At 41.9% G+C, this 23,113-nt stretch overlaps 1 long non-coding RNA gene across 1 annotated transcript in view; it reads right to left on the bottom strand.

Moving 5' to 3' along the window:
* Window positions 1-23,113, bottom strand: part of LOC148127811 (uncharacterized) — a 65,096-nt gene that overhangs the window by 22,813 nt on the left and 19,170 nt on the right. The window contains exon 3 of the long non-coding RNA XR_015740200.1: window positions 14,498-14,583. This is a non-coding gene — a long non-coding RNA (uncharacterized LOC148127811). The remainder of the gene's footprint in view (window positions 1-14,497; window positions 14,584-23,113) is intronic.

Here is a 23,113-nt window from a genome sequence, read left to right as displayed (position 1 = left end):
ATTTGAGTGAAGTGTGACATACTTCTACAATCTGTGTAGTAAGAAACTGATAAGTGAAGCCAAAATTTGTGAAATTTATATAGGGTAGCTCTAGCCCAAATCAGTCCTTCTTATTTAATAAGCGCTATCACAACTGGCCTTAAGTTAAGTCCTTTAATTCAATGGACTAAACTGATTTTTCACACTGGTAACTTACATGTTTTACTTCACTTTTTATGTTCTCAGCATAAAACAAATAACTCAAGGCAGTGAACATATCCAACACACGTTTTTTCTGTTTTCCCCATAACAACAACTATCCTGTGTGGTGAGTTGATCTAAGAGAGCGACTGGCCCAAGGTCACTCAGCCATCGAATACCTTTGTTTTTTAAATAACCAAACAGTGTTATGTTTTTGCTCAGGTTCCTTTTACATTTTATACATGATGCTCTGATAAGAGTCAGTGGCAAAGATTTTTTTTTTTAAATGGAAAATTTGAAAGGGGACAGAGCAGTGGTGGGATTCAAATTTTTTTTACTACCGGTTCTGTGGGTGTGGCCTGGTGGGCGTGGCAGGGGAAGGATACTGTAAAATCTCCAGTCAGAGGTGGTATTTGCCGGTTCTCTGAACAACCCAAAATTTCTGCTATCGGTTCTCCAGAACTGGCCAGGACCTGCCAAATTCCACCTCTGGGACAGATACTGTTTCCTCAAATTGTACATATTTTGGGACAAAGCTTCAGGGCCCCCCAGCGCTCCCGAGGTTCCTGTAGGCCATATTGAAAATGGAGTATTGGTTGAGTCATGGAAGATTCTCTCTTATTGATTCAGACATTTCACGAAGCCATTATTTGATGCTCATGCAAGCCACAAATGGCTAGGTTTGTTGCCAGTAGTATGCCATAACCCATGCTTTACAAATGAAACAAATGGCTGGGTTCAGATGGCATCCAAACCAACCATATTTTGCCTTTGTGCAATGTATGACTCGGACATTCTGTTTGGTTATGTAATTCCCTCACCCAATATTTCTGATTGTGCCCCATCTCTGCCTTTGAAGGCATTTACTACTGAAACAGTTTTCCTCACCTGAGTTTTTTTCCTCCTTTGCATATGCTCTCTTTGAGACATTTCAGGGCCTTTCATTATCAAGAGCATTGCTTGCTTCTGTTATTATTAACCCCTCGAGGAGTTTTAGTTATGAAGATGGAAGAGGGAGTTTTAATCATGTTAAACACTGTGAGCAGGTTTTTTTTGCATGTCGCTAAACAATCAAGGAAAACGGAAACGCAGCATTGTTTCAAATCAGAAACAGTGAGGTTGCTGTCTCTGCCAAAACTTTTCTGTCCAGATGTTGAAAAACACGATAGCTAATTCAGAAAATGCAGTTCTGCTATCCAACGGTTAAAAATAAATCCAGATTAGGTGATAGTGACTTTACATTTGTTTGATGTGAGCACTGATACTTACCTGTAAAGGGAGGGATGTTGTTGTATTGACTTTAGTACTCAGGCTTGATTAGAATTGAGTAAGAGTGATGAGTTAAAAGATTCAGAGTAAACCAATTTAAAGTGTAATTATGAAGGGTCTGAGATACAGCATGTGGAATTATTATTTTTTCTTGTTCACAGCATACAGCAAATGATTAGTTCTCTAACTAGAACACAGGAGTGGGTGCAAGGAACAGCTGAGAAAGAATAGAGATCAATAGACCATATGAAGAATCTTTTTTGAATGTGAGAATCCCTTTGTACATAATTATCCCACCCTAAACTGCAATTATCTATCAAAATAGAACATGTAATAAAATCACCCCCTCCCCAAATATATTTGCCTGACTATTGAGGGGAAAGAAATACAGCAGAATACAGAAGCAAAGAAAATGAGGCATTTGACTGTAACATGACGATTGAGAAGTTTGCATTTCAAATACTAGAGTGAGAAAGTTAAATCTGTGGTGTGCCAAATATCTTTTTATAGTATCAGGGAAGAACAAGAGTCAGTAAGTAAAGAAAAATCTGCGGTAGGTAGCAGGAGACAATAAAAATAAAAGACACAATGCAGCTGAAATTGAGAAACAGGAAACAATGGCCTGACTCCAACGATCCTGTTCATCAGTGTATCTACTGCAATGTATTTGCTACCTCTTTCTCCTTCATGATATTTAGCAGCCAAATCAGGAAATCTCCAGATAGCCATCCTTTTTGCCAAAATAGAAAGCTAAAGCTATGAGATTTGAGACCAACCAAATTTAATTACAAGCAGTTAACCATAATTTGGAAAATGGCGATTTATAGAAATATGCCAAACTCACTGCTTGAGAAACAGATTGGTTTGGAAATATCTAAAACATTCCAATTCTTTTTATTTCCTCCTAGACAATGCTGTTCTCAGTGCAGCCCAGGGATGTCCTCAAGTTCATCTAGTTTGCACATCCCTAGAATTGATTGACACATCTAGTATGATTGCTGCATTCTGTGAAGAACTGATAAAAGGACCAGTATATGCAGACATCCATCTTATGTTTATCTATACTGGCCAGGAGCTTTGGAGTTTATACTGGAAAGCTTAGCTCTTTTATGGGTGAAGGCATCTATGGTTAATCGTAATTCTAGTTGTTAATTTAGAACTAATGTATGGCTAAGATTCCACAGGTAGAACCTAAACGATCTTGTCCCATCAAACCATATGCTTTTTAGATTCCAGCACGTTCATTTCTGTCCCTAATGAATACAGCAGAATTAGCCAAGTTAAGCAGATCTTTGAGGGTCTAGGGGGGAGGTGAGAGATCATGGAAGAGAAGTTCCAATTTTAGAGAAGATACAAGTATAATAAAACAAACACCTTTCTCTGGGTACACAGCGACTGCCAAATGCTGATGCCACAGTTCCCTATCGACCCATCTGTCTGGCTCCTCTCCAGGCGCAAGGCCAGGGCCGCTGAAAACAGTGGTGATTAATCAGTTCAGCGGTGAGCAGAGAGCACCATACAAGTGCAGTTAATGCACCTGTTATTTCAATAAACCAAGCTTTAACTGTTCCACTTAAAAACCCAATGAAGCAAACAATGAGATGACACAGATGTAGGCAGCAAAAATATGACAGGGTAGTCAATTAACCTCTGTACTAATGAAGATTTTGTGACATTAATACGGTATTTCTATACACTGTAATAGAGAACCAATCTTACAAATATATTGGGTACACACAGTAATAAATTAAATGATCTTCCTTACTACCCTGGTATTTTCCAGCTACCATGTTGTTTTTTTGAAACCAATCTCAAGTGCCTATATAATCCTCCTACATGCAGATTGGAGGGAGGCGGGGAGAGAGAGAGACAGAGAGAGAGCATATGATGAAATGAAAAAAACGAGGATCCTATCCCTTATGATTTCCTTAGCTGCACCCTATGCGTCTAACCCAGGGGTCTTCAAACTTGACAGCTTTAAGACTTGTGGACTTCAACTCCCAGAATTCCTCCTCTGGTCATGACAGCTCAGGAATTCTGGGAGTTGGAGTCCACAAGTCTTAAACTTGCCAAGTTTGAAGACCCTTGGCCTACCTGTACCCATCTCAGGTAAAAGACAGAATTCTGCTTGCCTGCATGTTCCTTTTGGCTACTTCTCACCCTTCTGTTATGGCGGGCAGTTAAACAAGAGTCCTCTGTTGCAGCTGTGGTTGTGGTGGTGACGATTGTGGTGATGAAGGGAATGAAAGAATTTGAGATTGGGAGAAAACAGTTGAGATGCTTTCAGATTAAGGGCTCCTAATCTCCAGTGAAAAGCATTGTGTAGCTGCTGGCTTTTCCTTCCTTAGCAGATTTGTTCATGATATAAAAACGAAGGTTGGAAAAACAGTGGATAATTCACGGAGGGTAAAAGGTGGATGATCTAATTCTGCAGACCTGAGACAGTTCTGAAGCAGGAGTTTGTGTGCAGAAGTCTTGTACGATGCCATCCAAGGACTCATGACATACTGAAAAGCAAGATAAATGGACACATGTTTTGTTTCTTCAGGGATTCGTGGAGGAATCTAAGAAGAACTAAACTGGCTAAAGCTAAGGGCTACATGAGTACAGTGCCATATTTTCTGTAAAAGTCTAGTTAGTTAGCTAACTCTGGGGGGATCCTATAAGTTCAATTGTATACAGTACGGAGTGCTATTTATTTGTATGTTATTCAGAAAACTGAACAAATAATGGTGACGTTAGACACATGTTAACAAGGATTTAGCATAACTAAAGTTGCTTTTTGCCGGAGGAAAGACCTTTTGACAGTATCCATAATTATTAGAGGGCAAGTAACCAGATTATTTGGGAGCAGTCAGGAATCCATGCTTCTCTATTGGTAAAAATTACATTTCAGTGAAGAAGCTGTGTGCCCCAGCATGGCTTTCCTCTTAGATTCTTATAATAAGCCAAGAGGATGTATTCTATGTCTTTCTTTCTGTGGTACTTTTTTCCATTTAAACACTTTTTAAGCGTAGTTTTTATATATATTTGCATTGTAATTATGTTTTGTGTTTTGTCCCTTTTCTATCTTTTTCTTTTGTTTTCTTTAAAAAAAGAAAAGAAAGAAAATAGAAAAGCAAGAGGATCTACTGTAGAAATCCTGGCTATAGGGCGAATATGAGCCCAATTATTTATCTCTTTGTTCATGTAACGGTGGGGGTTACATTTCTAATATACTCATGATCGATGCATTTTTGCTTCCTGGAAATGGAATCATGTCATCAAATTAATGCAACAAATTATGACAAGTATTTTTGCTGAGCATTTACCAAGCGTCTGCTGTTTGAAGTTCCATGCAAAATATTGAAAGCTTGATGAATCAGTTGCTGTGTGCCATAATGGGTAAATGCATTCCCACTACAGCAGGGTTGTCAAACTCGATTTCCTTGAGGGCCGCATCAGGGTTCTGTTTGACCTTGGAGGGCCAGAGGTGGGCGTGGCCATGGTGGGGGTGGCCATGGTGGACGTGGCATGGGACTCATGTCGGGGGGCCCTGTGGTGGCCATGTGCTAAGGCATGTCTTCCCTGAGACCCTCCCCGCTCTCATTATAATCTTCCTCCCTTCCCATTATAATCTTCCTTCCTTCATTCCACCCCCCCTCTCTTTCCTTTTCTTCTTTTTTCTTCCCTCTTCCTTCTCCTTTCTGCTTCCTTCCTCTCTTTCCTTATTTTTCCTTCCTTGCTCTCTTCCCACCTTCCCTTCTGTTTCTTTGTCTTTCCTCTTTCCCTTTCTCCTTTCCTGTCCCTTCTTGCACGCTCAAATGCAAAAGGGGAAACATTTCTCCTTTTCTTTTGTTTTCAGTTTGTTTTGCTAGCTCTCTGCCAGCGAAAATGGAGCTCGGGCGGGGGGACGACTACAGACTCCCCCCAACTCCATTTTCTCTGGTAGAGGGTTTCAGGAGGCCATTATGGATGAAAATGGGGCAGGGTGGCCGTGCGTGCCCCCCTCAGCTCCATTTTTTCTAGCAGAGGCCTTGCAGGCTGGTCCTTTGGTGTTTCCAGGCCAGCCTCATGTTTCCAGGGTCCGGCCCACAGGCCTTGAGTTTGACACCCCTACACTACAGAGTCCTCTTTAAAAGGTCAAAGTAGATATCCTTTAAAAGCACAGCCAAAAGGTGAGTTGTCTTTGAAGCTTTGTTTGCTGAGCAGAGAACCAAACTCAGCAGTGGTCATATTTTTAAAAGCTCATTTAAAAAATAAATAAATCTTCATTTGGGTATTTTTAAACTGTTCATGTTAGACAATTTAGTGGCTTGGAAAACGTGTTTGGCAGTCTGTTAATTAAAAGAGAGAAAATTGAAATATAGAATGATTATTTTCGTACTCATTTATACATTTCAGAAGGGTTTTTTTTTTTGTTGCAAACTTTAATTAAGCCCCATCAACGTCCTCTAGAGATAGGTGAGTTAGATTATTATCTCAACTTTGCAGGAAGACTGGGAATTTGAGAAACAAAATGCTGAAAGTTTGTAACTTGCATGAGTTAAAACTGTCAGCAGCCACAGGAAATGGTAAGAGGAAGTCATGACCCAAACAGTTTGGATGGGGTCATTCAGGATCAAAGTGTTTTGTATATCTGCTGCTCATAGGATGGCCTCTGGCAAATCGTAATACCTTGCCTAAAGTGCATCACACAGAGTTTGTGACAAGTATAGGGGAAAGGCAGACATTGCAACTAGGCCTGGTAAGTAAATTTAGATCTGGAAAGACCCTTCAAAAGTAGGAGAGAAGAAAAGTAGGCCCTGTAGTACCTGTGTTGCAAAAACGGCTTTGCACCACGGAGAGGAACTATCGAGCACCGTGGAAATCAGGAGATCCAGGCAGTTCAAAATGGGTATAAAGATTTCTTGCACGCTTAAGTTCTCGACAAGAATCTGAACTACTAACAGCCAAATTGGCGGCAGATAAGAGTAGAAGGAATTCAAGGTGGGCTGGACTAAGATCTCTTGTGGGCACAAAGGGACTCATGACTGATGATGCGTTTGACCCCTCCGCTCCAACCAAGTCATCTCCTACAAAAACATTGCATGCCTCCTTAAGGGTCGAGACCAGGGGTGGGCTGCTGGGAGTTCTCAGGGGTTCGGGAGATCCTCTAGCTAAGATTCTGCACAGTTCGGAGAACCCCCAAATCCCACTCCTGGCTGGCCCTGCCCCCCCGGCCCCTCCCAGGAGTCCCCATGTGGTCCATTTTGGATGCAGGTTAAGTGCAAGATGTGCATGGAGGCTCAGGGAGGGTGAAAAATGGGACTCCCGGAAGTTCGGGAAGGCCGGAAATGGGCCCATTTCCAGCTTCCAGAGAGCCTCCAGAGCTTGGGGAGGTTGTTTTTGCCCTCCTGGAGGCTTGAAAAAAGCCTCCGGAGCTTGGGGAGGGCAAAAACGACCCCCCCCCCACCATGGTGCAGGAGGCTGACTAGGCCAAACCCACCAACCGGGCAGAGAATCTGTTGGACTGCACCCAACCGGGCAGAGAACCTGTTGCTAAAATATTTGAAGCCCACCCTTGGACGAGACAGCACAGGAGCTGCTCTGAGGATCTGGAACTACCAATGCTGCTTCAGGATAATCCAATGCAAAACAGAACACTTGCTACCCATAGGAGAACCGAGGGGAAAATGTCTCGTGTCACCAAATAGCTTGGAAGAAAGTCACTCCATGGAAATCTGTGGAAACGAGGCCCTTTTTCAAAAGTCTGCGCAAGCCCTAGAAAACCTTCTCGCACAAGAGCTTTTTCAGATTTTAAAGCAAGCATAAGTGGTAACATTTTCCTCTATAAACATTTTAAAAGAAAGATGGCCTGAATTCGCATTTAGGGAAAGTAGCCAAAATAAGTAGGTTTCAGAATGAACTCATGCATGCTTGTTCAATATACTATAATGAAAATTCGGTTTTTATTTTATTTATTTTTTATTTATTTGATTTGTCAATCACTTACAAGATAATAGGTATAAGTATAAGCATGAGTAAGAATACAGGAAATAGGTATGAATAAATGGGGACAATAGGACAGGGACGGGAGGCACGATTGTGCACTTACGCACGTCCCTTAAGTTTTGTTCCACTTCCTTAGGATTTGATTACCAATCGTATATAATATCAGTAAGAACTGCCTGAAGAAGATCTCTTCCTGGTCAACTGCTTGATGAACTGTTTATCTCCAAGGCCCTGACATTGTTTGATTCTATGAACAAATTCCCAATCTCTTTCCTCACAGCTCCTAATATGCAATTTTTCCAAATAATTTTTCAATTAGTTATGGGGAGGTCAAAAATGCGATGGATAAGTAAATTAAAAACGCAGTGCATAAGTCCAATAACAAAGTACCTAAAGTGACAAAAAATAAATTGCTTTACTGTAGCAACAACCCATCTGGACTGGCATTTAGGGTGCAAAATTCCAGGTTAGGGACTGGAAAATGGAGAAACAAGGCACCCTGAACTGATAAGACAAAATGAAGATAAGAGACACGTTTCATAACATCAGCCCAACAATCAAGAAATAAATAATACCCCAATCAAGGAACTGTCGAACAAGGTAACAGTAAACAGCCCAATCAAAAAAATCTCCAAGATCCCTCCTACCAAGAGCGACAGGGCAAGGCACTAGAACATTGATGTCAAATTTGTGACCTCATGTCACATGACATATCATGACTTTCTTCTCCGTTAAACTGGGGTGGGCGTGGCCAGCGTGTGATGCATCGGGGGCTGTGAGTTTGCGACTAGAATATAAACTCAGAGCAAAACCCGCCCCTTCCTAGCACTGATAATGTTGCCTAGTTCGGGTAATGAAATGTCTACAAGAATCAAGCTCAGGAAGCACCACGGATCCCTCAAGCACATGTCAATTGTGAACAGCTTGGATGGAATGAGAAGCAGAGTTGTACATTTCTAATAAGTCAAGCGCCCCACCCTACAATTTGTCACCTGTATATCTGAAGACAGCTATATGCGACAATACAGGCTTCCTCCATAAACTACCTAAGGTAGGTTTTCAAAGGGATGTTGTGGTTCCTGCCTAGTTGTTTCAAAGGGTTTCAATGTATTTGCAGAACCCACAAGACACCCATGGATATCTTGCACCCACTGATGGGGTTTCCCCCTCCCTATTGGCAGAATAGGGATCATATGATGAAGACCTCTTCTTGTCACGCTTTGAACATTACCAAAAAAGTTTTAGATGTACTAAAACTAGATGATTCCTTAGATATGGGGATGTTCCATAATTGGGCTGCCTAAATCTTTAGAGATTATTTAGGCAAAGAGTCCTTTTGAAGGGGCTTGGTGAAGCCACACTGCCTCCGTGGCGCAGTGGTTAGAGTGCAGTACTATTGTACTAGATGCTACTGCACAAAAGCCAGGCAAGCTTTTGACTTGCATTTCTTCTTAAAATTCAGCTGCAATCCTAATGAGCCAACATTTACCTGATATTATTGTTTAAAAACCTGTTATATTAAAAATATGATAAAGATACCATTTTTCTATCCAGACCTGGAACATCTGTTAGACTCCTTACCATATCCCATCAGTAGTTACTACAATCTCTATAGAAAATACCTTGCAATTAAGGAGAAAGGAAAGGATTTGAGCTTCAAATGAAAAAAAATAAACACACCATGAAAGATGGGGCTAGATATGTGCAATGTTCAGAACAGAATAACAGGGTTGGAAGGGACCTTGGATATCATCTAGTCCACCCCACAAAGCCGGAGACCGTACACCATTTCTGACAGATGGCAGGCCAGTCTTTTCTTGAAAGCTTCCAGTGATGAAAGCTTCCAGTTCATTGAGACAGGAAATGATTTTAAATTATTGAAGAAACAGAAAATATAATGATTTTTTATTGTTTTTTCCTCAGGCACAGTGTCCTTTTACTAATTCTTGCCTGAAATACAGTAGTAATATACTGGTGAAGTTCCAGGGGTAATTCTTATACATGAAAGGGTGGAGTTGCTATAACACGTAGCTTTCTTTACCTTTAGCTTGTGTAGTCATTTGTGGCTGTACCGAGAGGTGAATGACATAGTTTTACAGTGTGCTACTTGAGTTGGTGGCTGACCTGCATATCAATTACTGATGGTACAGGAAGAGCTCAGCATTTCTGCTTCTTTCTGTCTTTGAAATACTTCTAGAAACTTGTCTCCATGTTTCCCAAATGCTTATTTTTTTAAAAAAACAAACAAACCCTGATGACTTTGGTTTGGCTTAGTCAAATTTCCCCTTTGGCTCCCCTTTCCCTTTGGACTATTTGTGGTTTACAGGCCAAGACGACTATGTGTGTTATGTCCAAATTCAACTAGACAACTAAAAAGCAGAAATTATGGCTGTTGGAGAAGAATGGTGGGGAGAGACCATCTCCCCCTAAGGCTTGGGCCTCCTGAAGCTACTATGAGACACCAGATGCTGAGCTAGATAGAGCTCTGGCTTGCTACTGAAAGATCCTCCTCCTCCTCTGATTCCAGCTGGAACTTAGAAGTAGCTGTTCAGAGCAGTTGTGGGTATGATCCATAAAATATCTAGCGATTGTACATTTAGAAATATTTTTCTTCCCTTTGAGTCATCAACACCTTTCTAGGACATTCTCACTCAGCCTTCTGAGAGCTGGAAGAATAGTAAATAATACTAATGCAAAAAAAACAAACAAAAGATAAAGTCTGTAAGACATTTCATCAATTACCTTTTCTGTCTATAGTATGTAGTCAAATAGGATTCACTTTATGCTTCCTGTCTTGTTTATCTAGCACATCTTAGGAAATTGCTAATGAAGGAAGTTGCACAACTTTGGAGACACTGTGGTCTGTTGCCCAAATGTTTTACTGTTAAGAAGCTATCTTGCTGGAAAGAAAAGAGACAAGACTCTAACCTCAGTTGCTCTAGAATAATTTTGTGGCTAGAATAACTTCATGTCACAATTTGGGTGAGTGGCGGGTGTGGAGAGACCCAAGAAGTTCTTTTTCTTCGTCCAAGGCTGAAAACTGAACTGATGTGAAAAACAGCTAGAAGATCATCCTTCTTTGTGAACCTACATCTGTTGTACCTCTCCTTGGTAGAGATACTAGGGAGAAATGGTTGGAGAATGAGCATGATCTTTAAGTCCTACTAGATAATCGGTGGCCCACCCAGTCATTTCAGAGGTACTTTCTTACCTAAACAGACAAATTAATGATCAGAAATGGGCAAAGTAATAGGACCAGGAGCAAGTTCCTTTTTCCTGTTGGCTTCCCCATTGAGTTTCCTTGTGGGAAGCTGGCAGGAAGCATGGAAAATCCTTCCTTCCTTCCTTCCTTCCTTCCTTCCTTCCTTCCTTCCTTCCTTCCTTCCTTCCTTTTCTCCTCCTGCTCCTGCTCTTGCTCCTGCTCCTGCTCCTCCTCCTCCTCATCGCTGCTGCTCCTGAGTTATGGCCAGAAAATACTTGCTGATGAAGGGCTGGTCATATGAACTGCTTTGTGGTGAATCTGACAAGTGATTCACCTAATCCAGGAACAAGAAACACATGGCCCTCCAGATAGTGCCAAACCAGAATGCTAACGGACCACAGACCTCAAGGCAAGGAGTAGGATCTCTGCCCTTCTACTTGAGAGCCTTTCTGTTGCCAAAGCTGGCCCTGACTCTGGACTGAAGCTGTACTTTTGCAAGCTTAACGATCTCAAATGACACCGATTCCTGGGTCCCATGTGCTGCTGTGGTAGAATTCAGGCCAGATACAGTTTAGGGGTACTTGCATGGCATGCTTAACATGGTTATTAGAGGGATTGCGTGGATATTTAAAACCCAGTTTAATCCAAAACAGCCCCTGTTGTGCAAACATAACAACTCGGGCTAATGTGAAGCATTTGCAAGCAATACCTACTAAGTCCTCCAAGAAAAAAAAATGTTGGGTATGTGTAGTGGTTTGAAAAGATAGGCTTATGGTAACAGAAGGAATTCATTTCTGGATTTGCAATATCTATACGTGACTCCACAACACTGGGGACTTGTTGGGATCCTGAAGGCCAGGGAAGGCTTTTTAGCTTACCTTCTGGCCTTGTTGGCTGGGCAGTTGATACTGGAATTAGTGATGTGGATATTGGGAGACAGAGTTCTGTTAGAAGAGAGGGTGAGATCAGGGAGAGGCAACTCAAGTGAGCAGGGGAGCATTTTGGAACATCTTACCCTCTAAGGTAAGATCTGCCCCTACCCTCCTATCCTTCCTCAAGAGCCTAAAGATGTGGCCCGTTACCTTTTCTGGTAAAATAAATAATGAAAAAACACATATGATACAATAGAATAAGTACCCGCCTGGATGAACACAAAAAAACCATACATACATACATACATACATACATACATACATACATACACATACACATACACATACACACACACACACACACACACACACACACACACACACACACATATATATATATATATATATATATATATATATATATATATATATATATATATATATTCTTAAGTTTTTGCGTGTACTTACATGTATGGTATTCAGCTTTGTTTGGGTATTTTCCCACGTCATTATAGTTGTGCTTTTAAAGTTGTAGCAACGTTTCGGCAGAATCTCATCTGCCATCATCAGGCTTCTGTATTGTGTTCGTCTGTGAGTCAGACTTTTACAGTTGTTTCAGTTTTAAATTTGGGGCTAGCCTACTGCTGTGCCAGAAAGGTTTTCTCTTCATCCTGATTGGTTGGGAGTCTTGGTCTGTGTTTATTGGTCTTGGAGTTTGCTGTGTTCTGCTTGATTGATGTTTCTAATATCTTCTGTCTGTTTTGTGGCTTTTTTTGTGTCTTGATTGGCTGGCAACATTGTGTTCCTGTATTGGAGGCTTTTAGTGCAGCTTGGCTCCGAGTAAATGGATGGCTATCATTTATTAGGAAGCTAGGTTTCATCTGGGTGCCTGGTTGGGGTGTGTTTGAGCTGGAGGTATCAGGGGGGATCTGTTTGTGCCCAGGTGTTTGCCTGGCTAGTGGTGTGGAGATTTTTTTGTTTGTGAGTGCAGGCTTCCAAATAATTGACAGTGTGGTGGAATCATCTCTTCTATTCATGCTTTCCACCAGATGACCGTCAGTTATTTGGAAGCCTGCACTCACAAACAAAAAAATCTCCACACCACTAGCCAGGTAGACACAACGAATTCAATTACAAAGCAACAATCAGATATATGTAGCTCAAGTCCACACTGAGAAAGAGATTTATGACAATGCTGCAGACATGCCCCGGCCTTTCACATGAAGATACAAGAGGGAGAACATATTGAGGTTTACAAGATTCTGTTACTATTGCTGTTTTAGTAAAAGCAGCTCTGGGCCCACATGATGTATGTTTCTGAGTATGGTCTATATCAGGGGTGTTAAACTCAATTTCACTGAGGGCCACATGCGGTTGACCTCGGGGGACCGGGTGGGTATGGCCAACTTGTAAGTGTTCCCAACTGAGTGGGCGTGGCCAGCTTGACACCACTCATTCGGTGTGGCCAACTGGGTGGGTATGGCCAGCTTGATGCCACTCCCCAAACTGCTGGCATGTTTCCTCTTTGCACTGGGTAGACCGGGCCGAAGCCACGCTCATCTGATGTTTCCTCTTTGCATTGAGTAGACTGAGCCAAAGAGATGCAGGCTGGCCCCTTACATTTCCCAGGATGGCTATACAGGCTGGATCCGACCATATCATGGGCCGAATCTGGACTGTGGACCTTGGGTTTGACATCCCTGGTCTATATTATAAGGGCTGCCACTTCCTATTGATTTATGCTCTTATGGAAGAGGGAGTAAATAAACTGCATATTCCTGCACACAACTCTTTTGCATCCTTTTTCATTCAACACTTTGACTTAGATAGGTGAACACAGTCACAATGAAGAAGAGGAATATCTGTGCAGGAGTCCATTGTGTATGATCTCTAACAATAGTGAAGTACATTTGTACAGTATAGATGTAACACATCCTGAAAAACTACAAGAAAAGTTCCTGCTGTTGTTGTCTCGTAGTGGCTTCATTTGAATTGGTGTGTATGGGGAAAAAAAGGAAGATACGAGTTGCTGCTAAAACTATGTAAGCCTGATTATGGGTCTATTCAAAATTAAAAATCGAAGTTGATGTACTGTTCTTTAAAAAAAAGTCTCACTGCTGCCTAAGGCAGTGAATTTAATAGTGGAAGCACATGGACTAAACAAGAAGAGATCTTAAACAGGGCTAATCTTACTATGAGGGCTTAGGCATCAAATGAGAGATACCATCAACAGTAACCCTCAAGGTTTCTTTCTCAGCCCCGTCTCCAAGCAACAGATTTCCTTTGCAGAAAAAAGCTTTACATTTCCCATAAACCAGAGGTGGGAACAACTACACCTCCTTTATGACTTGTGGACTTCAACTCCCAGAATTCCTTAGCCAGCCATGCTGGGAGTTGAAGTCCACAAATCATAAAAGGGCCATTAGTTCTCCACCCCTGCCACAAACTTCTCTTTGTCCCCTCAGCAAAGAGCAAGCAATCCAGAACTCATAGTGCCATGTCAGATGTGAAGCCTCCAACAAGGTCTACGAAACCCCTAAATTTTTTGTTTAAATATTAAAATACTACTAGCGTCCAAATTCTAGTGGGATTTTCAATGAGAAGTTTGAAATGCTGTAGTTACCGCAACAATAAGAGTGGTGATCTTACAACAGTTTCTGAAAAAGTTGACAACACATAGTGAATTCAGCAGCTTGTGTGTGTGTGTGTGGGCGGGGGGGCACTGCCCCACTGCCTGAGATGAAGTAAGATTGAGTCTGTCAGTGCTTTGAAAATAATTTGGAAAGAGATCTTTGGACCTCCGATAAAAGCTCCATCTCTCTGCTATTCATAAAGCAGGCCTACATTTCCCTCAGTTTCCACACAAGATGGAAAAGCCCTTGCTTAAAAGGAGGGAATTCCTAACCCAGCCTTGTCCTTTCTAAAGCATTAACAACTTTCTACAGTACATCAGTCGTTGTAGTTTCTGAGTAGGCGAAATCAGCAAGGTATCTAGGCCTACCTCTTCTTTCAATGGAAAATTTACTGGTGAGGAAAGAACTGAGCGCTCACTCCACTCCTCTCTCTTATCCAAGCCCACTGTTTCTTCTGAAAGACATTTGCAAGGGCAAAGAAAGGATCTTTTAAGTTCTTATAACAACAAGAACAGTGGAACAGTATAGTTTGCCCTTTAAATAGACTTGGATAGAGTAAAAGTAGACAAATGACATTAATTGTGCCTTTCCATTTAACGTGCACATCCCCCCCCCCCACAAGTACTATAAGTAGGGTTTTTTTTTGGTGGGGTGCATGTGGATTATTAGAATTTGAGCAAATGAGCAGTAAGAATGTAACCCTTTCCTCCTTACAGCTCAACCTCTGAAGCTGCTATTTGCATCCGAAAGAAATCCCCCTGGTATTCTCATTTTAGCACAGTTTTGATTTCCAAGAGGAATTATTCACACCCTATCTTAAAAGCAGAACTATTAAAGCTTTTCTGTTTTGTGAGGACCATTTATATTAGGAGAAAACATTTGATCTGGGATTCTCTTTTGCTTCTAGCAACAGGAACTGCCATCCACATGGCCTTTTGAGTTCCTTTTCACAATCTGGCATCTCTTTTGCCTGTTTCTCCTTAGCCTTTTAGTTCCGTTTCGAGAAAATGCTGAAATGTATTTTTACCCATCAGTGAAGGAGAAGAAAGGAGAGAGCTGTAATCTTTTGTCCTTCTGTATGAATAATGAGAAGGAACAATAGGTGCTGGGTGTGGAAATAATTTTTCTTTCGAAAACATTTGCACTAGGAAAGTTATAAATATATCAGTGTACTATAAAGGTGCTTCAGAATTCTCTGATGCCAACTTTATGTGCGCGCAGAGATACAAAAAAAATGTGTTTGTTTTTATTCCACACATTTTCTTACAACTTTGAGAAAGTCAAAAGCTACGGACATTGAACTAATCATTTTGGATATGGATGTTGCAGGTTTGAGAAAGACTACATCAGTCTGTGTCCTCCAGATATCTTGGACAATAAAGTCCAGAATTGAGAATTTGGGAATTCAAAACCTGGAGACTGACAGATTGGGGAAGGTTGGCCTAAGTGGCTTAAGGAAATGGATTCAGATTACATTCTTTGTTTAGGTCATTCTGAAAAGTCATCCTGGCTTCAGGTGTCTCTTTCATTAGCAATTCAGAGCATCTCTTCCTTAACTTTAGGGAGATTGAGGTGCATTTTCGGCAGTTAAAACTGAGCCTTATTTTTAATAGGGCATATTAATACCACTAATATCATGGACATGCACGTTTGCATGTAACTATCCTTGGGGAGAGTATTGGGTATATAAAAAGAGCATTTATCTCACAGAAGGTAGAATTGAAATGGAGATAACTTTTTACACGGTTGGAAAATGGAAAGAGGTATCTAGAATAAGCCATTTTTCTTTTAAATATGAGATGATAGTTATTTGTTTGTGTTTATAAATGAAATGAGCCAACCACAAGTATGTATATGGGTGAAATACAACATGACCCGAGAGTAACCCTGTATGATTAGTGGAAGGGTATGACTGAACAGCTATGTCCGTCTCTTTCTCTGCAGAATTCATGCACCTTCAGAATCTGATGGGACCTGTATTTTTGGAGCATGCATGCTGTTCTGACCCAACCGGGTTCCCAAAGAGAAAACACAGGCAAAGGCAGCAGCCCCCACCTTTTAAGGTTTAATAACGAATTCTGTTCCTTTACAGATAAAAGGCTGCTTTCCACTAATTAGCTCTGACAAGAAAGAGCCTTGCCAAGTTGTTTGTCAATGCTGCCCAAAACCCAGAGATAAGAACTAATTTACAAGATTCTCCAAACACGAACTAAGATGTCCACAAGTTGAACTTCAGAGCTTCTTTGCTTTCTGCAAAGAACGCTTTTTCAAACCTGGCTTTTATCCTCTTGAGGGAGGGTCCATTACCTTGCAGCCTTACTCCTGAGTCACCTGTGCTGCTGTAATTGTTCTTTCCTCTGAGTAATCCTTAGTGCACGTGCACTTGGCACAGGCTCCTCAGCAACCTCCTCATCACTACTGCGAGCCCCCACAATCTCTGAAGGCAGCAGTCCACTCCCTGATGGTTCCGGCCCCTCATGGTTCAGAGTCCTCGCTCTCCTCAGCCATCTGCACCTGCTGCCGGCTCACCACAACAATGCACATATCCCTCTGATCCATACCCATCTGTACTTTTTCATCTCTTTCTCTTCATTCTTTCTGTAGATAGTGAGTATGGTTGTGGAATATCTTACTCGTCTTGTTCTATAAGCATGTACAGTCTATGATTCAATAAGACAGGTAGTCCTCGACTTATGACCACAATTGAGTCCAGGATTTATGTTGCTAAGTGAGAAATCGGTTGAGTGAGTTTTGCACCATTTAACAACTTTTCTTGTTAAGTGAATCACTGCAGTTGTTAAATTACTAACACAGCTGTTAAGTGAAACTGGCTTCCCCATTGACTTTGCTTGTCAGAAGGTTGCAAAAGGTGATCACATGACCCCGGGACCCAGCAACCGTCATAAATATGAATCAGTTGCCAGGCATCCAAATATAACTCAAGTGACCACAGGGACGCTGCAATGGTCATAAGTGTGAAAGGTGGTCATAAGTCACGTTTTTCTAGTGCTATTGTAACTTCAAATAGTCACTAAATGTTGTAAGTCAAGAGCCACTTGTATTTCTTTCTTTTTTTGGTAGGTGTTTAGAATTTTCCTTCTAATGTTCTTCATTTTTAGCATAGAAAAACAAAACAAAACAAAGTTTTGGAAGAGGCTCATAGAAAGGTTTTCTTTTTAAAACAAGAAATGAGTACCCCTAAGCAGAGGTATTAATCATTTGAGAGCACCTTGGCCAAGTTATGTTAAAGAGTCCGCCACTTGCTTCCTTCTGCCTCTACAACTTTTCTCTCTGGCCTGCTGATGAAGTGTTTGTAAGCTACTTGGAGTTCATTTGATGGAAAATTGGGAAAATAATTAAGTAGCAGAATGCTTCCTATATCTGAGACAAAGTTATATTCCTCCTGCCCAGTGGTGGGATTCAATTTTTTTTACTACTGGTTCTATGGGCGTGGCTTGGTGGGCGTGGCAGGGGAAGGTTACTGCAAAATCTCCATTCTCTCCCACCCCACTAACCTGCTTTCCAGCTCTGTTCTCCTGTGCAGGGCAACAAAAGAAGATCCAGCCGATCAGCTGGGACTCTGGAGGCAGAGAATAAATGGGGGCGGGGCCAGTCAGAGGTGGTATTTGCCGGTTCTCCGAACTACTCAAAATTTCCGCTAGCGGTTCTCCAGAACTGGTCAGAACCTGCTGAATATCACCTGCCCCTCCAGAAATGCAGTCTTTGCTAATGTGAATGATGGTAGTAAGTCACTATGGAAATACTTCAGAAAACATTTCGCTATTTTCTGTGATTTAGTCCTCCTCCTCCTCCTCCTCCTCCTCCCGTAATTAAGGCAGAAGTGCCAGATTGACTCCTATCCCATTCACCAATTGAAGACTTCCAACCTCTATGCCAATTAATGAACTGATCTCCAGGATTGGTGTTGTGCTTTCCTTTAAAAATAAATAAATATTGGAATAGCTCCCTCTCTTCCATCTCCTGCCTTCCAAGATGGTGGACGTGTGAATGATGAGACACCTGAATTTGACCTTTTTTGTTTTGTCTGTCTCTAGGCCTCTGGAAGGCAGGAGGACCTTTCTAACAAGCACCTGCTAAGCAACCAAAGTGCTGTCATGGAAGCAAAGTATCTTGATGAGCAGGGAATCTGCTCTGCACCTGTTTAAGCACCAGAACAAAAAGCACAGGAGGTACTTAGCAAATGAGGGGCACACCTGTGTGTGTTTGTTTGCATTGTGCACGTGTGTATATTAATAAAGCCTCTTATATTTAATCATGTGCTATAAGTCATTTTAGAACTGTCAGGCTGTTTTTCAGCTTCTTGTCACTGTTGCCTGATGCATTTAATTAGCCCCGTCCTCCAGCTGACAAATATCAGCTGCTCCTAACTAAAAGACATTTCCCCCCCCTTAAGTACATCCCTCTGGCAAAGGGAAATACTAATTATTCCCCTCTTCCCATTTTATTCCAAGATTATTCATAGGTCCAAATGTTACTACAGAAAGGGACTCAAATAAGTCACTCTCATTTAAAAAAAAGTTGAAGAAATGGCAGGGCCACATCACAGTTTAGGAGGAAAACACTCAAAACACCTGTGAAATAGTGAATTTTAAGGGGTCGATCGGTGAAGCACACAATGGCCACACGATAGGTAGAGAGTTGAATTTAATAATCCACTCATTCTTTGCAGTGCTACAATTCAGACGTTACATTCATGCTGCCCATCTTATCAATAGAGGAGAATATTTGTAGCTTAGGGTTGAAATGCGGGGTCCTTGGGGCTCTCTGAGCTTAATTATTTTCTTGCAGACATTTCATTATCCAACCTTGGTAACAACATCAGTGCTAGTCACTAGTTTGGGTAATGAAACATCTGCAAGAAAATAACCAAGCTCAGAAAGCACCAAGGGCTGCCTATCTCATTTAGAGGCCTCTCCAAGACGCTTACAACAAAGTAAAAACAACAAGGTAGAAGACTGAAAATTAGAAATAATAAATATTAAGATAAACAAAGATGGCAAGGAAGGGAGCACATGGGGTGGAGGTAGATTCTTATCTCAGTCCATTAACCGCCCCCCAGTATGACACCTCCATCAGGACCACAGGCCAATATGCCTTGGGAAACCAGTATGGGGGTTTGGAACAGACTTCAGCTATTGCAGAAAGAAACTCTGAGTAAGATTGGAACCTGACGATTCAAGCAGAGGACAGCATAGGTACAGGGCAGCATTCATCACTCAGCTTCTTACTACACTGCTCAAAAAAATAAAGGGAACACAAAAATAAGACATCCTAGATCTGAATGAATGAAATATTCTTATTAAATACACTGTTCATTACAGAGGTGAATGTGCTGACAACAAAATCACACAAAAATTATCAATGGAAATCAAACTTAGCAACCCATGGAGTTCTGGATTTAGAGTTACACTCAAAATTAAAGTGGAAAAAAACACTACAGGCTGATCCAACTTTGATGTAATGTCCTTAAAACATGTCAAAATGTAGTGTGTGTGGCCTCCACGTGCCTGTATGACCTCCCTACAATGCCTGGGCATGCTCCTGATGAGGTGGTGGATGGACTCCTGAGGGATCTCCTCCCACACTTGGACTAAAGCATCCCCCAACTCCTGGACAGTCTGTGGTGTAATGTGGCATTGGTGGATGGAGCAAGACATGATGTCCCAGATGTGCTTAGTTGGATTCAGGTCTGGGGAATGGGCTGGCCAGTCCATAGCATCAATGCCTTTGTCTTGCAGGAACTGCTGACACACTCCAGCCACATGAAGTCTAGCATTGTTGTGCATTAGGAGGAACCCAGGGCCAACCGCACGAACATATGGACTCACAAGGGGTCTGAGGATCTCATCTCGGTACCTAATGGCAGTCAGGCTACCTCTGACGAGCACATAGAGGGCTGTGTTGCCCCCTAAAGAAATGGCACCCCACACCATTACTGACCCACTGCCAAAACGGTCATGCTGGAGGATGTTGCAGCCAGCAGAACGTTCTCCATGCTGTCTCCAGACCCTGTCACGTCTGTCACATGTGCTCAGTGTGAACCTGCTTTCATCTGTGAAGAGCACAGGGCGCCAGTGGCAAATTTGCCAATCTTGGTGTTCTCTGGCAAATGCCAAACATCCTGCACGATGTTGGGCTGTAAGCACAACCCCCACCTGTGGACGTCAGGCCCTCATACCACCCTCACGGAGTCTGTTTCTGACCGTTTGAGCAGCCACATGCACATTTGTGGCCCACTGGAGGTCATTTTGCAGGGCTCTGGCAGTGCTCCTCCTGTCCCTCCTTGCACAAAGGTGGAGGTAGCGGTCCTGATGCTGGGTTGTTGCCCTCCTACGGCCTCCTCCACATCTCCTGATATACTGGCCTGTCTCCTGGTGGCACCTTCATGCTCTGGACACTACGTTGACAAACACAGCAAACCTTCTTGCCACAGCTCACATTGATGTACCATCCTGGATGAGCTGCACTACCTGAGCCACTTGTGTGGGTTGTAGACTCCATCTCATGCTACCACTAGAGTGAAAGCACCGCCAGCATTCAAATGTGACCAAACCATCAGCCATAAAGCATAAGAACTGAGAAGTAGTCTGTGGTCACCACCTGCAGAACCCACTCCTTTATTGGAGATGTCTTGCGAACTGCCTATGCTTTCCACCTGTTGTCTATTCCATTTGCACAACAGCATGTGAAATTGATTGTCAATCAGTGTTGCTACCTAAGTGGACAGTTTGATTTCACAGAAGTGTGATTGACTTGGACTTACATTGTGTTGTTTAAGTGTTCCCTTTATTTTTTTTGAGCAGTGTATATAGGTGCTATAGAAACATGACCAAAAAATACGAGGTGGAATATAGATCAATACTCAAATACAGCTCATCTGTCTGGAATCCACACTGCATATCGGACATTAATACAATTGAGCGAGTCCAGAAGTATTTCACTGGAAGAGTACTATACTCCTCTGCTTGCAACAGAATACCCTATATTTTACCAGGCTTGAAATTTGGGGCTGGGACAACATTGAACTATGCTGCCTCTGGTTGGACTTAAGCATAGTACACAAAATTATCTGCTACAAGGTCCTACCAGTCAATGACTACTTCAGCTTCAACAATACATGAGTACACAACAGATACAAACTCAATGTAAACTGCTCCAAACTTGATTGCAGAAAGTACAACTTCAGCAACAGAGTGGTGAATGCCTGGATTGCACTACCTGACTCTGTTGTTACACCCTCTAACCCGCCCCCCACTCCTTTAACAAACTATTCACTATTGACCTCACCCCATTCCTAAGAGGGGGCGTGTAAGGGTCATGCATAAGTGCACCATCATGCCTCCCGTCCCTGCCATATTTGCCTCATTTATTTGTAACTATTTCCTGTATTCTTACTCATGTTTATATTTATACCTATTGTCTTATAAGTGATTGACAAATCAAATAAATCAAATAAATAAATAAATAAAATGTTGGAGACCCTGTTCCCAAGCTTTCTGTAACTTTTGGCTCCCGAAATTTACCTATTCAGCTCCATGCCCCATGTTGCCATAAAGAATTAGCATTTATATGATCTTCTAATTAAGTGCACCTTTTGGATGTGTCCCTAGTCACTTGCATGAATAAAACTATAATACTAATGATTGCACCATTCATTCTAATACTTCTCTGGAGACTCATCCATATCCATTATTTTGGATTGGAGTTATAACAGTGGTGATGTGCCACCAGCACCTACTGAAAATATTCTGGCGACCGAGGGTCTTAGCAAGTGCTTCAGTAGCACGGTCTTGGATAGAAACCAGCAATCCCAGAGCTTGTTAAAAGCTGTAAGTTTCCCAATTATGTGTGCCTGGCCATTAAAATTAGAAATAAATCCTATCAGTTTGTTAATGCTGATTGCCTTGCATTTTTCTTTTTAGTGATTACTATGTCAATGAGTAGCACTCTCCACTTTATCTCATGATTATGTTAGCTTGGGGAAGGTAATGATAAGGCAAGGATCCCCCATCTTTTCGAGCTGATGGAATGTTTGGCATTTGGAGAACTGTTGTGCATATTCAGATCACATGGCTGTGACGGTGGTGGTTTGGCGTTCCAGAAATCAATGCTTAGTGGGGAGAAAATCAGTTAGAAAGCAGTTCAAATCAGTTAGAAATGCCTCTTTCTTACAACCGCTGCAAAATTTCCCCATTATCCTTAATTACGTAACAGAATAATAGAATAACAGAGTTGGAAGGGACCTTGGAGGTCATCTAGTCCAAAGACCTTATACCACTTCAGACAAATGGCTGTCCAGTCTCTTCTTAAAAGCCTCCAGTGATGGAGCACGCACAACTCATGAAGGCAAGCCATTCCACTGGTTATGTGTTCTCATGGTTAGGAAATTTCTCCTTAGTTCTAAGTTTCTTTTTCCCCTTGATAAGTTTCCATCCATTGCTTCTGGTCCTGCCTCCAGATGCTTTGGTAAATAGGCAACCCCTTTGTGGCAGCCCCTCAAATATTGGAACACTACTAGCATGTCAACCCTGGTCCATTAGCTGGCCCCACTTCTAAACAAATCACTGGGTTACAATCCACCTTTACGATACTCGAAGATAAAGTTATAAAAATGTGAATTGGATCACGTTATAGACTGAGCTTGTTTGGCACTGCCGGTCATGCTGTGGCCAATGGACTGGAGGTAGAGAAATAGCCCCTTGCCACTGGTACTTCCCAGTAGCAACATGTAAGCCATGCTGCCTGTGATCCAGGAGCCATTGATATTAGCAAGCATTAGTGGCTTATGCCTCCGAATAGCTGCCTTTACTAAATTTCTGGCAGTGAAGTAAATTCCACAATTTAATATCGTGTAAAAATAGTTCCTTCTTTAGTCCAGAATCTCTGTATTTAATTTTAATGGCTGTCCTTGAGCTTTGATGTTTGTTGTGAGAGGAGGAAAAAAAAAAATTCTCTCTGCTTTT

The sequence above is a fragment of the Pseudonaja textilis genome, chromosome 1 (assembly GCF_049901715.1).
Source record: "Pseudonaja textilis isolate UNSWEBS1 chromosome 1, rPseTex1.2, whole genome shotgun sequence".
Classification (NCBI taxonomy): domain Eukaryota; kingdom Metazoa; phylum Chordata; class Lepidosauria; order Squamata; family Elapidae; genus Pseudonaja; species Pseudonaja textilis.
The sequence above is the reverse complement of the archived record's forward strand: the minus strand, read 5'-3'. Positions and strand labels throughout refer to the sequence as shown.